This window comes from Priapulus caudatus, unplaced genomic scaffold (genome assembly GCF_000485595.1).
Source record: "Priapulus caudatus unplaced genomic scaffold, Priapulus_caudatus-5.0.1 Scaffold1687, whole genome shotgun sequence".
NCBI lineage: Eukaryota > Metazoa > Priapulida > Priapulimorpha > Priapulimorphida > Priapulidae > Priapulus > Priapulus caudatus.
Genome location: NW_014578748.1, coordinates 101,683 through 117,662, shown reverse-complemented (window position 1 = coordinate 117,662; position 15,980 = coordinate 101,683). Strand labels below are relative to the sequence as shown.

The 15,980-nt window shown below is 43.0% G+C and overlaps 1 long non-coding RNA gene across 1 annotated transcript in view; it reads left to right on the top strand.

The window, feature by feature from the left end:
• Positions 1-10,495: 10,495 nt before the first annotated feature.
• The window catches only part of LOC106817341, a 13,890-nt gene continuing 8,405 nt past the window's right edge, over positions 10,496-15,980 (top strand). The window contains exons 1-2 of the long non-coding RNA XR_001395038.1: positions 10,496-10,846; positions 12,999-13,630. This is a non-coding gene — a long non-coding RNA (uncharacterized LOC106817341). The remainder of the gene's footprint in view (positions 10,847-12,998; positions 13,631-15,980) is intronic.

The following is a 15,980-nucleotide window of genomic DNA, read 5'->3' as shown; positions in this document are numbered from 1 at the left end:
TTTATCATATTCTTCTATTCAAACCGGTACGGGAAGATCATTTGCCATAATATCTTCTTGTTACTCAAGCCGGTACGGGAGATCATTTGCATAATATATTATTAGTAACCTTTATAGACACATGTCTTAGCCTATACTCTCTGTGAATATTAAGTTTATTGAGCCACGATTAGTCACATATATTAGCCAAATATATGCGTACCGTCCATCTCCCTTACCGGCTTGAATATAGACAATCCCTAAGCAGGCTGCACATGCACCCAATTATGGCCCGCTGGTCACGTGACAGTTGTTCAGAAACTGCGACGCTCCGCGCGCCTAACCTGTATGATACAGGCGGTTTTCCCGCCGTTCGCTTCACTACACATTCACCTGTAGATAGTGTATGTGAAGCGAAACATACCGCCATGTACCATACAGGTTACGCTGCGCCGCCTGAGTTATGAGCCTGTCTACTTCTATTCTATTTCTGTGGCCACCATAGAAATAGATAGATAACTAGGAATGCTGATTGTCCAATAAAATTGACCCCAGCGGGAGCGACGCTAGCGCCACCTATCGAGTACGGGAGCCACTACGCGGGAAATCCGTGTTTACATGACTAAACCATAGCGATCACCTGCTTCTTTCGAATCGCTTCCCAAACTTTTAATACAGCCGCACAAATTTCTAATATACTTATGCATATTGTCCTCTTAGGTATTAGGGGCCCTGGCCAAAAACATTTTTTCCATTTGTAAACCTCATGCGAATCTATGAATTATTTTTAATAATGTTGACTAGTCAGACACCGGTACTAAACAGTAGCAATTTCGGCCAAACTGTCCTTAGACTGGTCCGCGCTCGCACAGTTCCACTCGCGTTACACTTACACGCGCTGCTGAACTGTCGAGCGCCGGACCAGTTCTAAAGCTGTTCTCGACGGACGCGGTGCAGTAATTCCACAGAAAAAGTACACGTACCATTATTAATATTTAAAAATCCAACACCACAAATTGACAATTGTGCCAGAAAAAATATTCAATTTATACAAGTCAACTAGGAGAAAAAGTTACACTACGAAGGAATCTTGCTGAGACAAGCTAAACGTTTCGAGACTGATGAAACACACACAAAACAGACACAAATCTATCAGTATCAGCGGCGCCTTGTCAAGTAACCATCTTTTATTCTTTATTGTAAATATACGTATTATATATACAACAAAAAGTAACGAAATTGTTCAAAACACTATTGGAATTATCACATATTCTTGATAACGAACACGATACTACATTTGCCAATTCTTAAAACTACAGTACAATACATGTTGTAAAAGATGCATTTATATTAATAACAACAAAATTTTGTTGGAAACCGTTTACAAAATAAATGATCCTAAGGTCTTATCCCTAGTCTTTTCACTACCTGCTAACATGTTCAATCTCAGTTATAATATAGTTTACTATATTGCATATTTAAAAAAATATGACTAGTTAGTGTAATATAATTGTTCAGTTGTATTTAACTTTATTCCGATATAAGATCAAAACCATAAGTGTTAAGCCCAGGGCTTATGTCGGTCCTTGCCGACTGCGACGCGATGCCTTGCGACTGATTATTCTGCAACTTGGTTTGCAAGTCGCAGCGACGATCGGCGACCGTAGGAGAAAGTTCGACCTGAAGCCACCACATAACGACTTGCCAGCCGGACGGCGTTGTCTGCGACGCTTGCGACTGGAAAATTGTTGTCAGCCGCAACGCGGATCGCCAGTGAGTCGCCCACATGTTCTTACTCTTACTATGTTCTATGACGCCGCGACTGCCGTTTCGCACCGGTCGCAACGCATTGTTTTCATGCGTTACTACCCGACATAAGCGTGCCTTGCGATCGCTGCGACGAGATTCGAATGCATAGATTGAAACAATGCACGTGAATAAAACAATCAGTGCATACAGTTATGGTACACAACATGCACACAGCAACAAAGTCATGTTAAACTTCATTTAGTTGCGCGATTCAATAGGCGTATCGTCACTTTCTAGCTGCCTGCGACTGGTCGCAGGCAGTCACGTCAGTCACGTCGCCAGTGCGACCTAAGCACTGCAGTCGCCTAGTGATTGCAGTGCGTCGCGTCGCAAAATGGCATCGCGCAACCCGACAAAAGCCTGTTTAGAGACCACATGAAAAAGCTATCATGGACATGAAAAAAATGACCATGCATAATGTCACTTATCACAGAATTTTATATTCATTTCTAGTCACATGCAATCTACCAAATCGGCCCGGTTTTACAGCGGGTTTGCTGGCCGCGTTTTATCAGCTATGAGCTAGTTGGATGCTAATGAGTTCGCATAAGATTGCACATTGCCCGGTTTTAAAAGATTTGTAGGCGTACAGTGTTTGGGCCTTTCTGGATTCACTCTCTGCACTGTCGGTGAAATTGTAAAGTTAGCAGGTTAGGCTTTTAGGTTAGTTACTTGTTGGCATGTACCATAATTTAGATTAGCTCTTAGACAACTTTCGTCTAAGCAGTAAAAACTGGGAAAAATTGCTGTGACTCTAGGTGTATCGATTACTGTTCGTTATTAATAGCGTAGAATGCCCACAACAACCAATCTCGAGATTGGCCTGCCCAGGTCTGCCGGGATCCGGGTTAGATTTGGCACTGCGCAATCTTTAAGAATGTTTGCGCGCAATCTAAGATTGCATAGATCGGAAGAGTGCGCGCACCACTTTTGCTTCACAAATCACATCGGCTCTATAATCTCATGTGTTTAGCAGTGAACAAAACTTTAGTTGTTATAGATCTTCTTCATTTTGTATGACAGGGTCTATTTGAACCAGAAACTGGCTACGCCACTCACTCAGTGTGAAACTAGACCATGCTTATGCCTTTTGATACCATCCAGGCTGTGCCACAAATGTTTGAGACAAGCTAGTTTTTTGCAAACACGAAAAGATCAGTTCATTATAGAAGAAGCTTAAAACTGCAATGCCTGCAAAGTACAGTGAAAGCAATCTCATATCACGTAGTCAAAGAACTGCTCACAAGCCTAAAAAAACAAATATACTTATCTGGGAGTGTGAAGAAAATATAGCTGGCTTTTGTTCTGAGTTTATTTTTATCTATTATATAAAAATATGACAAAAATGTAGAAATGTCTCCGCCGACACACGCCGCGACACCTCTTCGTCGTCCGCCTAGCGCGACACGATGCTCCATGTAGCAACACGTCTGCGTTCGCTGACGACACATGCCCGACACCTCTCGTCTCTCGCTACTGGTGACCGCTCCACATAGCAATACGTCTCTCCTGCGACACACGCCGGACACTCTCGTCGTCTCGCGTATTTGCGCGACAGCCATGCTCACGTGAGCACACGTCTTTTCGCGGACGTATTGGTTACAGATGGGCTGTCGGGTGTAAATAGACATTGTCATTGCGAAAGTTCCTCCTTGGTTATTTCTTAGCCACGGCAGTTAACGGTGTCACCCAAGCTGTCCTGATAAAGCAAGTCATGCGAAAAGCTCCATGGTCATTGACGTGGATGGGCGTGCATTACATTCGGATGAATCGCGAGACGTGAACCAGACAACCTGCCAAAATGTTTAAGGGCATCCAACAGATCATGACAGGTGAGAAGCACTTTTCCCTATCTCCATGTGACAGAACGCAGCAATCTCTCTCAGTCTTTGATGTGACTGGCCAACATGTTGACTCTCGATGCGGAATCTTTTCGGTCAGTACAAGCCGTCTCAGAACTGTGTGGATGGAAAACGTGAATTGCTTAGAATTATGTAATATTTATCAATTCTATTAAATTTTAACTTATCTGCTTAGTCTGTCCAGGCTCGAGTCCTAAATGTTTAAGCAATTTGGTGAACATCACAGTGTTTTCGCTTAGCGTTTTCATTTGGTTGACTATATCAGATACAATTACTGAATGAGTATTCCTATGCCCGCTATTGACCTATGCACACAGTTTATATTTGTGGCATTGTGTGCTGTTGGACTCTACGTTGTAGATCCTAAAGAAGACATCATGGGTTGTATAGCTATTGAAACATTGAACACTGTATTGTTCTAGTTCTTTGGAGTAATCATTTCTGAATCATCAGAATGTTTACTCAACGTTCTTCATGTCTGCTGCGGAGACGCTCTATTGAAGTATAAGCTAAAGTCGGGAGGGTTGTAAACGTTTAGTCTCTCCTCCCGTAACAGGCGCGTAGCCAATTTTTTTTTTAATTTGCACAAGAATTTCACCTCAGGTCGCCTCTATTTATAGTCTGTAATAATCTGGCAAAATCTCCATTCGTGCGGAGAGCCGCTGAACAGTGAACAACCCTCCTCCCGCGACCCTCCCCCCGCTCGGTCGCTTTGGCTCCCTCGCCTGCGTCGGCGTTCTTCCGCGCGCCGAGCAGGGGCGGTTGTACAGGGGTTGTTCAGGGAGTCGGAGTCCCCACCTTGCTCGCCGCGCAGAAAACGCATCTGAGCGGGGCTGTAATTTTAAAAATTAATCAGACCCCCCCTTCTGCCGTAGCTCGCAACTTTGGGCTTACGGTTTAGACCCCCCCTTGGTACAAATCCTGTACACGCCCCTTGACCGACAGCAAATTGCCACATCCTGGAAAAACGAAACCCCCCCCAATAGCAAAGCTGGCTACGCGGCTGGGTAAGGTACATCTTTAAGTAGCATATATATTGCTTATAAAGTTTAGTAACATATAGATCTATCATCAGTATATGTTACCATTACCTGTAAATATTACATTTTTAACGAACGTTTTATTGATTGCAAATGACACGGTACAAACTAATACGATCAGTACTTTATAGACCATCCATAACATAAAATGCTATGTTATTTTAAAGGACCACAATGGAAATAAAGTGATGCTAGTCACCGCTTTTTGTGTTTCTCATCCTCGATAATTATCTAGCTGCCCATATTGTTTTATTTATTTTCTTAATCGTTGTAATGATATGCTTTTTGTTAATTAATCGAAATAAACAATCTATCTATTCTATTCCTCATACCGAGTTGGGTTCTACGGCTACTACCAACTACGCGAAATGAAATCTGTTTCAGTGTTAGCAGCGTTATGTGACATTTATCTATAAATATAATATAATTATTCTCTAGTCTATGCCAATTGTCTTTTGATCAGTTACTTACTAACCTGTTATTGTTTACTAAGTTACTATAGTTATAACAGGAGCGTAGCTGGACCCATGGCTCATTTTCCCCCCTGTGAGGGGCGTTGAAGCCAGATACAGTCTTATCTCGGTATTACTGTGGTCTGTATACGGTATATATACGATTCCGATTCTTGATGTATAATTTAAGTAAACCACGCTTGACACGAAGCCACTATTGATCTAGAGGCAACTTACCTCTAGCGAGCGATGATTATCATGAAATTATTATAGCTCCAAGAAACGGTTCTTGCTAGCGGTAGAAGACCGTAAAGATTCCGTAATTACCGTGTAATTTACAAATATATTCAGAAATGTTAAAAACTAAAGCGCGTTAGACTTGATTTGACTGCTTACCTAGGAACTAAGCTGAGATCAATTTTTAGTAACACTGCTTTTATCACATAGCAATAGTGTAATGCATGACTCTTATGGCAAAATTGAGAGATAAATAACGTTTTTGAATGGTTTATTTATGCGCTTTGGTATGAATGAAGACGTTTTTCAAACGTTTTTAAAACGTTCTAATAAAGTCTATATTTATGTTATTTAAAAAACGTTTGCAGCTAAAAACGTGTTTATTACGTCCCGTATTAAGTTAAAACCTGTTATAATAAGGTTACATTTCCAGTTATTGAAAAACAGATTTGCCAAAATCGTTTTACAATACAGGTTGTGAAAACGGTTCCCTAAAAACGCTTGCAAAACCAACTGTTATGTTACTGTTTCATTACCATGCTCTATGTTTTAGGTGTCCTGACAAAACGATGTATCACACCGCCGATATTGTTTCCATGTGTTCCCGGCGCGCCTGTATGTGTGAAGGGTCACGTTTGGGTGTGATCGTGGTTAGTTGGAAGATGGCGCGGAACAAGAGTGTACGAATAAACTATGGTGTTTATCTTTCACTCTGAGTTATGGTTTATTACTGGCGTGTTACATGGCTCGGCAGCGCGCTGCGAGCGGGTAACAGACTATCAACAGTGAGTACAGTCCTGGTGCACACATAGGTACTCGTACTTTTTCTCGGAGCGACAATCTGTGATCCGACAACCAAACATCGCCAAGTTAAGTGGTCAGAGCACAACTACCCGGGAACTGCGCCGTTGAGCAGGTTACTGCGCCGTTGCCCTGTCGAATGCGGGCTGGCGTTGTAAACAACCTAGCCGTTGACGAAGCGGTATTCGATTACAGGACTGGAAGCCGCTATACGTGACAGACTATGCAGACCATACGTTCGCTGGTTCGCTATTCATAGCCTACCCTGTGGATGTACAGCTGTGACTGACTGAGTGATAACAAGCTCTATCTACGTTATCGTGCTGTGGTGGGCGCCCAGCTTCGACCATGGGTTCAAGGATAGGAGAACATGCCAAGCAATTCGTCCGTGGGATCAAGGTTAGACAGCGGACTAATAAGAGTAAAATGCTACTAGTCTGTAAAGAGTCTACAGTACGTACCAAAGTTCCTACGGCGCCGGATTACAATAACCAGCGAATCAATGAACTCTATGCGTGTTTTCATAGAATCTACATGCACATGCCTGTATTGCGCATTGCCAATTATGTACAGTACTCTATTTGTGCTAGCAGCAACGTGTTCGCCGTGGTTGAATGTTGTTAAGCGCTCATGTATTGATTATTACTCGATGTGTCTAAAGGCTTTAACTATTTAAATTGGCCTAGTGTTTCGTAGTATGATCGTACACAAAATGGCGTATTGCTACTACTGGTTAAGAGGCACATATACGGAAAAGTTCCAGTGCGATGTAAATGCTGTATGACAGTACACCTCGCGATAATTTGCATACACAAGTTAACGTAGTAGTGTTAGTGCATGTAATGTTGTACACATACCGGCATTACACATCTTGTTGAGGTGACATTTAGGCTAAGTAGCCCACCACAGGGGGATCCAGTATGGGAGACCCATGAAGATGAGTGTACCGAGGCCCCGAAAGCCGATGAACCTTGCCCCACAAGGCACCATTAGCAGGGCCGCCGATGTTCCTTGCCCCCAACATTACAGGAGCCGGGTGCCCCAAACATTAATTAATAGGCAATACTTCATAACAGCTGCAGGGCTAACAGGTAGATCCAGAAAAGAGGTCGAAGGCCATTCAAAATCTTGAAACCCCCAGAAAAATTGTCGAAGCCGCTGAGAGATTTATGCGGCTACAGTGAATTACCTGGCCCGGCTTATCTGCCTCACTGTCGCACCGTGAATGAGAGGCCAATAATAGGCTGACCAAGGAGGAGTTCCTGTTGGCATTTATGAACATGCAAACCAGACCACGGCTTTGACGAAGCATCAAAGACATGATCTGCACAAGACACCAGTAAATGGCATAATGTATCGATACAAGGAAGGAGCTGGTCTACAATGTGATGCCAGTTGAGTCAGGACCTTGGGCGGCCGCACTGTTACAGGCGAGGCGTCGCGTCCAATAGGATATGGCCAGTCGAGGCACTTTACAGGACCCGAGACAAGATATACGCCTCAAATAGAGAAGGGGCCGGAGTCGCAGTGGCTTTGGGTCACTTGACATTTCCCAGACAATACACATATGGAGAAAAACCATAGTGCACACATGATCACGAAGCCTCTATGAACGATTCAGAAAGAACCACTGCATGCAAAGGCCCCTAGGACGATCTCCAGGGGATTTTATGAAGATCCATAGGAATAATGACATTAGACACTGAAGTGGAGACTGCGGAAGGAAGAATGCACGATCGAGATATTCTGTCCAGATCCTACACTACCTAAATCGACAGGAATGTCAGACAATTGAGACAGGGTATGACATGGTAGACTACTTGGCCGATCCGAACCAGAAAAGACTCGAACAGCTCAAACTAAGAGACAGAAAGGACGAGACATATGCAGCATCGTAGCAGGCATTAGTGATTCTAGAAGGGGAATGGCGCGGATATCTCTATCGCCAGAAGGAGCTAATAGGAGAGAAACTTCCACGTATTTTGACTCAAGAGATTCTGTCTACCCAATGGTAACGCCGTACTTTATACACATAACCAGTGATATGAAAGAACATGGAGGTGTCCCCAGCCGACGGTCTGATAATTCAGCAGGCGATGAGCGCTCGTTCATCCCTGCAAGCGATAGAGACCAAAATGAGAGAGGCTATTCATCACCTCTCATTCTAGGGCGGGAAGCAGTTCGTGTCTCAGCGAGCGGCTCCAGAGAAAGCATCTGTACCCTGCGCCAGCCATGAACGCGGAAATCATAGACCTTCATAATCAACTTGTGACGCATTGCAGCGGCAAACTATGACCACCCTAGACACTGGTCAGTGCCCAAAGAAACTAGATGAATGCCACCATGTAAACTCCCTGGTAGACCCCTGCGGCAAAAGTTGCATCGACCTATTTACTTTGGAAGACAAGCACTACCTTTGCGTGACGTCAGTATTATTGTACACCAATTTCTGGCTAGATTGTGGTACAGGACCTGAAGAGAACCAACTCTTCATCTATAACTTGAAAAGGCATTTTTCCAGACAGGGAATACCAGAACAGGTTATAGCGACAATGCTCAGTGAATCTGACATCTGCATGAATTCCAGAGATTTCGGCGACGCAGACTGGGATTTTGAACACGTCACCCGTAGCTTCCATACTCAACAGTCAAAGCAAATTGCGCAGGCGGACGCTTCATCTCAGTGAAGGCCAGCAAAGCGGAATGCTACGGAATATGACCGAAGAAGTCCGGAACTGGATCCATATCTTCTATACTCTTGAGCTAGGAGGAATTCGCAAACACCCTCACAAGCAAGGAATGGGCAGTAGCCCCTTCATAGCAGCGTTGGAATTGCAATTAACCGTCGGGGCACGCACCACTGCTTACCAAATGATACGCGAACCATACTCAAGCCACTCGGGCGTGATCAACGTTGAAAACAGATGCAGATGATCAAATGCACAGCTCTGAATGAATAGACAAACAAAGTACTTACAACCACGGAACGCAAAAAGATGCTGCCTGCACTGAAGAAGGTGCACACCGTAAGAAGTAATGAGTCTTTCGCTAAAGGACAACGAGAATGGAAGCCAAAGGTGTCGGTAGTGGCATTAGGCTCGATGAGACGGTCGTACACAGTGGACACACCAGATGATTGGCAAATTACAACCGTGAAATCGTGGCGGAACATTATAACGCACTCATCCCCGAGGAACCACCAGCCCGGACTACCATGCAACGAACCATATCATTACACATACGCCAAGAAGCGACGGGTGCGAAATTGAGTCAATTAAGGACACCGATGGGACGAAACGGTAACCACGGAGCCAATCTTACCAGCCCTATTGGCCCACAACAAATTCTCAAGCAGCAAAGAACCGCAGCTGGCAACATGCCTAGGAGAGAGAACAATTATACATACGCCGACAAAGAAATTGCCCCCTCAAAAGCCAAATACATACTTCTCCCCATTTTTGCACCACTTTCAGAACAAAATCACAACACCAGCCAGCGTCAGTAGGAGCCAGTCAAGAGACCCGCCTTTCCCCCTCAACCTAAGCGCAATTAGATGTTACCGTGAGCGATGATAGAAGGTGCATCGATAGCGGCCATCGCTACAATCTGTCACCATACCACCCGCGAAGGATTACTAAACTAAGTTTGTTTTTAAAGGCCATACAAAACCTACATCAATTAGAACTGTAGGTCAGCGATGATATTTATCTTGGAATGTGGGCATTCTTAAGAGTCCCTATAATAACTGGAAAATTCGCTTTGTTATCGTTGTCACTAATTGACATTTGTTATTGACTGTGTTTGTAAACTACTGTGTTTGTATAAGGATCACGCTGTTTACAGACTCTCCACGCTCGCAGCTAGTGTGATAGCTTTTGAGTTTATTCATATTAGGAAAAAGACTGTATCACACCGCGTAATTGTTCCATGTGTCTCGCCGCCGCTGATATGTGTGAAGCGGTTCCACGTTGGCTGTAGTGTGATCCGTAAGCGATAGTTGCGAAGATGGCGAACAGAAGTGTTGACGAATAAACTATCGTGTCGCTCAGTCTTTCACTCTGGAGTTTATGTTTATACTGGCGTGTTGTTTACAAACGATTTATCATAACTAAATTTTATTCACATTCACGCGGGCGCGCACACATACGTAAGCATGCACATCCGTGCACACGCACGCACACCCACACGGTCACACCCATATACAGGCACACACACTTGAGTGCGCACACACGCACATATACAAACACACACGCGCACGCACGCACGCACGCACACACGCACACGCGCGCGCGCGCAACATGTAGGTTATTATCTACGGTGGCCCACAGGGACAACACGCAAGCACAATTACAAATATGATTACAAACATACAAAATTCGTATACAAACATATAAAATTCGAGACAAAGCAAATAACTTTCAAGACAAACACATGCAAACTGCAACTTCATTTGAACACAACACATGTTCACAAGTAAACAAGTACAATAATCGAAGCAAATTACAAGATTTCGAAACGGAAATAGGTGGCAGCACTGTACCTTTTGTTTTCACGCGACGCCAACAACCCGCTCTTGTATCTTGTATCCTTTCCTCCCTCTCTTGTATTTCACAAGCACTCGATTTATATTTGAAGTACACCGATGCAAGTGAGTACAATTTGACATGTAAGTAACGTCACGTAATGTATGTTGCTAGTACTAGTACTTAGTTACTATTAAATACTATACTGACGGTTTGTCGATTGTATGAAACTAATAATAGTACTAGTACTAGTAGTAGTACTAGTACAACTAGCTTTAGTACTAGGCCTTATACTTTAGCCCGCGTTCATTAACTGCCGCAGGTCTGCGGCGTAGGTGACCTGCGGCAGTTAATGAACGGCAGTTAATGAAGCGCTATATGCGGCATTAAGAACAACAAGCATAAATAATGAAGACAGAAAGCGTCAGCTAGAATTGTCATCTTATTCATATAGCCATGTTTATTATTTATTATAGAAACAGAGTGCATGTATATTACTAAAATATAATAATATGCATACAGCCTAGCTGTATAAATTATTGCCAGTTAGTTTGTTAGTGACCTAGCTAGACCTAGTCTACGCTTTGAGAGGTCTCATGTCCGCCGCGGGGTACTGCCGGAGACGTACGCCTGTGTAGCGGTTCGGCGTATAGTATACCGGAACCGTACCCTGGTACTATCTAATATTGCCGACGCGTACCTCGCCTACTCCACTAACGAGTGCTAGGGAGCTCGCCTACGCTACTGCCCTAAACCCTAAACCTCAACCAATATCAAAAGAGTTGCGCAAGGGTAGTTGCCGGTAGTACCGGCCCGTACCCAGGGTACGTTCGCGGCACGTACGCGCTGGGATACATAGACCCTATGAGCCACTAGTACTAGTGCTCATAGGGTCTATTGTCCCGCCCAGGGGTACTGGCCGGAACGTACGCTGTGGTATCGGGTCGCGGTATACGGAACGTACCGCTGGTCCACTATTTGATATGGTTAGGGTGTAGGTTAGGTTACGGGTTTAGGGGTTAGGATTAGGGTTAGGGTTGGTTCGGGTTAGGGAGTAGGCGTTAGGCGACTCGCGCTAGACTACGTTAGTGGAGTAGAGCCGAGGTAGCGGTTCGGCATATTAGATAGTACCTAGGGTGCGTTCCGGTATACCGGACCGTACCCAGGGTACGTTCCGGCAGTACCCTGGGAGACATAGACCCTATGAGCACTAGTACTATAGTAGTAAGTTACTAATATAGTAATACTATTACTAGAATGAAATGGATCGATATGGATCGATATTAGATAGATATCATATGCTATAAATATAATATATATTATTGGTCTATTTATAACATTAACATATCTATCTACACAAATGTTATTATATTTAAAATATTATCCATATACGTGCAGGGTTCTCCAAAAAGCATCTTTATAGCCTGGCGGCCCGCCAGGCTATCGTCGAGGGCCCCGCAATCCTAAAATTGCACGGCGCCACTCTAGATATCAATAGCCGCCATGCTAAAATTTGGCTAAAATAATGCTAAATACTAGGACCGTAAAGGCAGCCCCGCCATGGCTATAATGAAAAAGCTTGGAAAACCCTGACGTGTGTGTGTGCATACATAGGCTACATGCCTCCTCCTCCTCTCGTGCTCGAACATTTACCTCTGGCCCGACAGGCTCGACTTTCACTGTTCATCTGCTTAAATTAATTCTCACTATATCAGATATGTATTGAAAAGCAACAAGGCAGCTTGATCGTGGGCTAGTGTGTACGTATATATATATATATATATATATATATATATTAAAATATCAATACATAATCGTATATAAAAAATAACATCACATTATGGAGTAGGTGAAAAAAGAGGTGACAGAGAGGAGAAATACTAATGTCGTGGAAGAAGGGTTAGATGAGGACTATAGTGTGATTGAGGTACATTACTCATTAGCACCAAGTTCCCTTTTTGCTTCTCACTACGTGGCGACATAAAACATTCCTATGGCATGAACTGGTCGTAAAGCCTGCATGTTCAGGCTATATAGAGGTATAGATGAGCTTGAGGAGAAAGAGGAGAGAAAGTGCAAGTGGTGGAAGGTTTAGGATTGAGGAATGTGGAGGCAATAGAGGATTTAGAGATGAAGGGAGAAATCTTGAGAAGAATAGGGAGGAGGTAGATCAGGAGGGGCAGAAAAAAGGGAGATGTTGGAGGGTAATAGATGCTGTAGAGGAGAAACAAGGTGCAGTGCATGTGTTGTGCTTGATATATACTTCAATGTGTCTGTGACAAATTGTAATTTCAGATGAGAGTTCGAGTGATGGTGAAGTCGACAATCCAGAGCTGCCAGACTTATCATTTCATGCACGTAGGTTTCATTCGGAATGCCTTGAATGAGAGTCGATGAAATATTTTTTGATTGAATTAAGTGTTGCTGTTATATGATAGGCATTATGTGGTTTTCATATGTTCATGCAGAGTATAACCCTTCTTAGTCTGAAGAGTATGCAGTACTGCCAAGTGTGATGAGGTTCTGATTCCTAAATAAAGAAGTTGGACAGCATTTGTTAATAAATTCATCATTCATTAAAAATAAATGAAGGAAACAACCTAATACTGCCATTACTATTGAACCATTTTGAAATGTTATTTACACGTAACAAATAGCTTCGGTATGTGATTGCTTGCATAAAGACATGACGTAACCTTTCTCTGTCAATCGAAAAAAGCGTGTGTGCCTAGGTCCCTGATTATCTGTGTAATTTATTTTATTACATTAACACTGTGGATCTGAGATGGTCGCAAACTTTGATTTGTAGAGGTGTATAAACAGTTTCAATATCTTTTCACAAATCCAGCGAAAGTGTCACAAGTATGAGCCCTACAGCGGGGAAGACCCTGACGATCTGCTATTGCTAGAACCACAGCCCGCACAAGGTAAGTTTCACAAGTTCAGCGGCAAGATGAGTAATCGTTCACGGATATTAACACACCGAATCTACTGGTGCTTTTTGTCGCAACGTTTCTACAACTATTGAACTTCTCGCATTGACAGGCTATGATGAGCCCGGCAGTGAAGACGCTGACGTTTAGATAAGGAGAAAGGAGAGGAGGAGGAGGTGACGACGACAACGAGGAGGGGAGGATGAGGAGGAAAAGGAGCTGTATATATGCAAATTGTGTGACGGCATGCACTCTTACCTGTAGAATTAAAGGACAACTTTAGTGCCAAAATAAAATTAAATTTGGTCAATGCCCTTAAAAATAATTATCAATGTAAATCTATATTTGATGGGGTTTTTCTTGCTACTGCATCACTGTCCTACCTTCACAGTAGGAGCAGAAAATGATCCCGACACAAATAAATTACACGTGCTAACCACAGCACGTGTGAAAGTCCAGTGTGGCCACTACAGGATTTTTGGCTATGAACGTTTTTGGCTTGGGAACGAATGAACGAAAGAACGATCACGCTTGGGAGAGCGCACACACACCATCGGATGGAGAGCCACCCACAAGCAGGACGACGCCCGAGAAGGTATATCCTACACTGAGGGAGGGGGCACAGAGCTATAGCCTACACTAGGGTCCCTATATACAGAGAGTTGCGCCAACTCAGGATTTGACTCCATGTTGTTACCTAATGGATCTACACCGCTGCCGCTTAAGTACAGCGCTGTATGGATACTCTGTACAATGGTCCGTAGTAATTAATTAGACTAATCGTGCTTCAATAAACTCCAAATTTACAGAGATTACAGCTAAGACATGTGTCTGTGTATCTAGATTTCTAGAAATGTAACTCAAATCGTTCGCGCGATATGATAGTTTAATTGCACACTTTCTTACCGCCCAGGACGTGCGTATATTAACCTGTGCGATACCGCGCGTAGATACTTGCTAATTAATTAAACCACTCGCGCTTCAATAAACTCAAGAATCACAGAGATCATAGATAACACATGTGTTTATATGTATCTAGATATCTAGAAAAGCAACTCAAATCGTTCGCGCCATATGATAGCTTCATTGTACACTTTCTTAGTGTAAACACAGCAGCTAGTCATTTTGGAAGAATAATGACAACTGTAATTCACAAGATAAATGCGTTCCACTCTCCACTCGCTCGCAGCTGTAACATGTGTTTTGCAGTTCTAGAAATCTAGATACACATAGACACATGTATTAGCTATCATCTCTAAAAATTTTGAGTTTATTGAAGCACGATTAATCTAATTAATTACTACGGACCATTGTACAGCGTATCCATACAGCCCTGTACTTAAGCGGCAGCGGTGTGAATCAATTTGGCCACGAACTCGCGCCTAGCCACGGCAGCACACGACGGGGAGGGACAGATGAGGAGCGGCGCCTGGGGCTACAATATTAACCCGTAGAATAGCTAAGATTTAAGTTAAACGTGTAATCACCTAATGAGGTAACGTAAACGTGACATGAGTAAATATATATATATATCTCTATGCTATATTTGAGATGCGTGCTGCAGTGAACGTGATTAATGTTATTCCGTGGTTTGCACAGTCCTTGAAAAGTCATTGAATTTGAGGGGAGTCCTTGAAAAGTCCTTGAATTTGAGGGGAGTCCTTGAAAAGTCCTTGAATTTCATGAAAATGTCCTTGAATTTGTAGAAAGAATCCTTGCCTGTAATAAGAAGAATTGTTGCCTGTACCATCAATAATGTGCAAAGCCTCAATAAAAATTGCGTTAAATGAGCTTAAAAAGCATAGACACGATAGACAGTTAAATGATGATCACAAATAACAGTAAGTCAGTAAAATCAGTCAGTAAATCAAGGTATGTTGTTGAAATGCCAGTGTTTAGAAGGGTTTATTAATATGATCCAGGTAAGTTTTAGAGGTGACAGTGATTACGAATGGGGTTATTATTAAATTAAGCCACGGAATGTTTTGTTCTGTGTATGAATTCCGATAAAATGTATGATAAAATGTCCTTGAATTTCTGATAAAATGTCCTTGAAAAAATGTTCAGCCCTCCTGTATGAACCATGTATTCGTAAACAATGAATAAAACCATCCGTTGTATAAAGACTATCTAAGGACTTGCGTTCATTTCACTCTGGGGTTTTTCTTGTTACTGCATCACCGTCCTACCCTCACAGTATGTGCGGAAAATGATCCCGACACAAATAAATTACACGTGCTAACGCTCAAAGGGGTCGTTGTCTTAACAGGTACTACAGATATGTACCCGAGGTACATATATGTATACACAAAGTGTACCAGACTTGTACTACAGAAGTGTACCC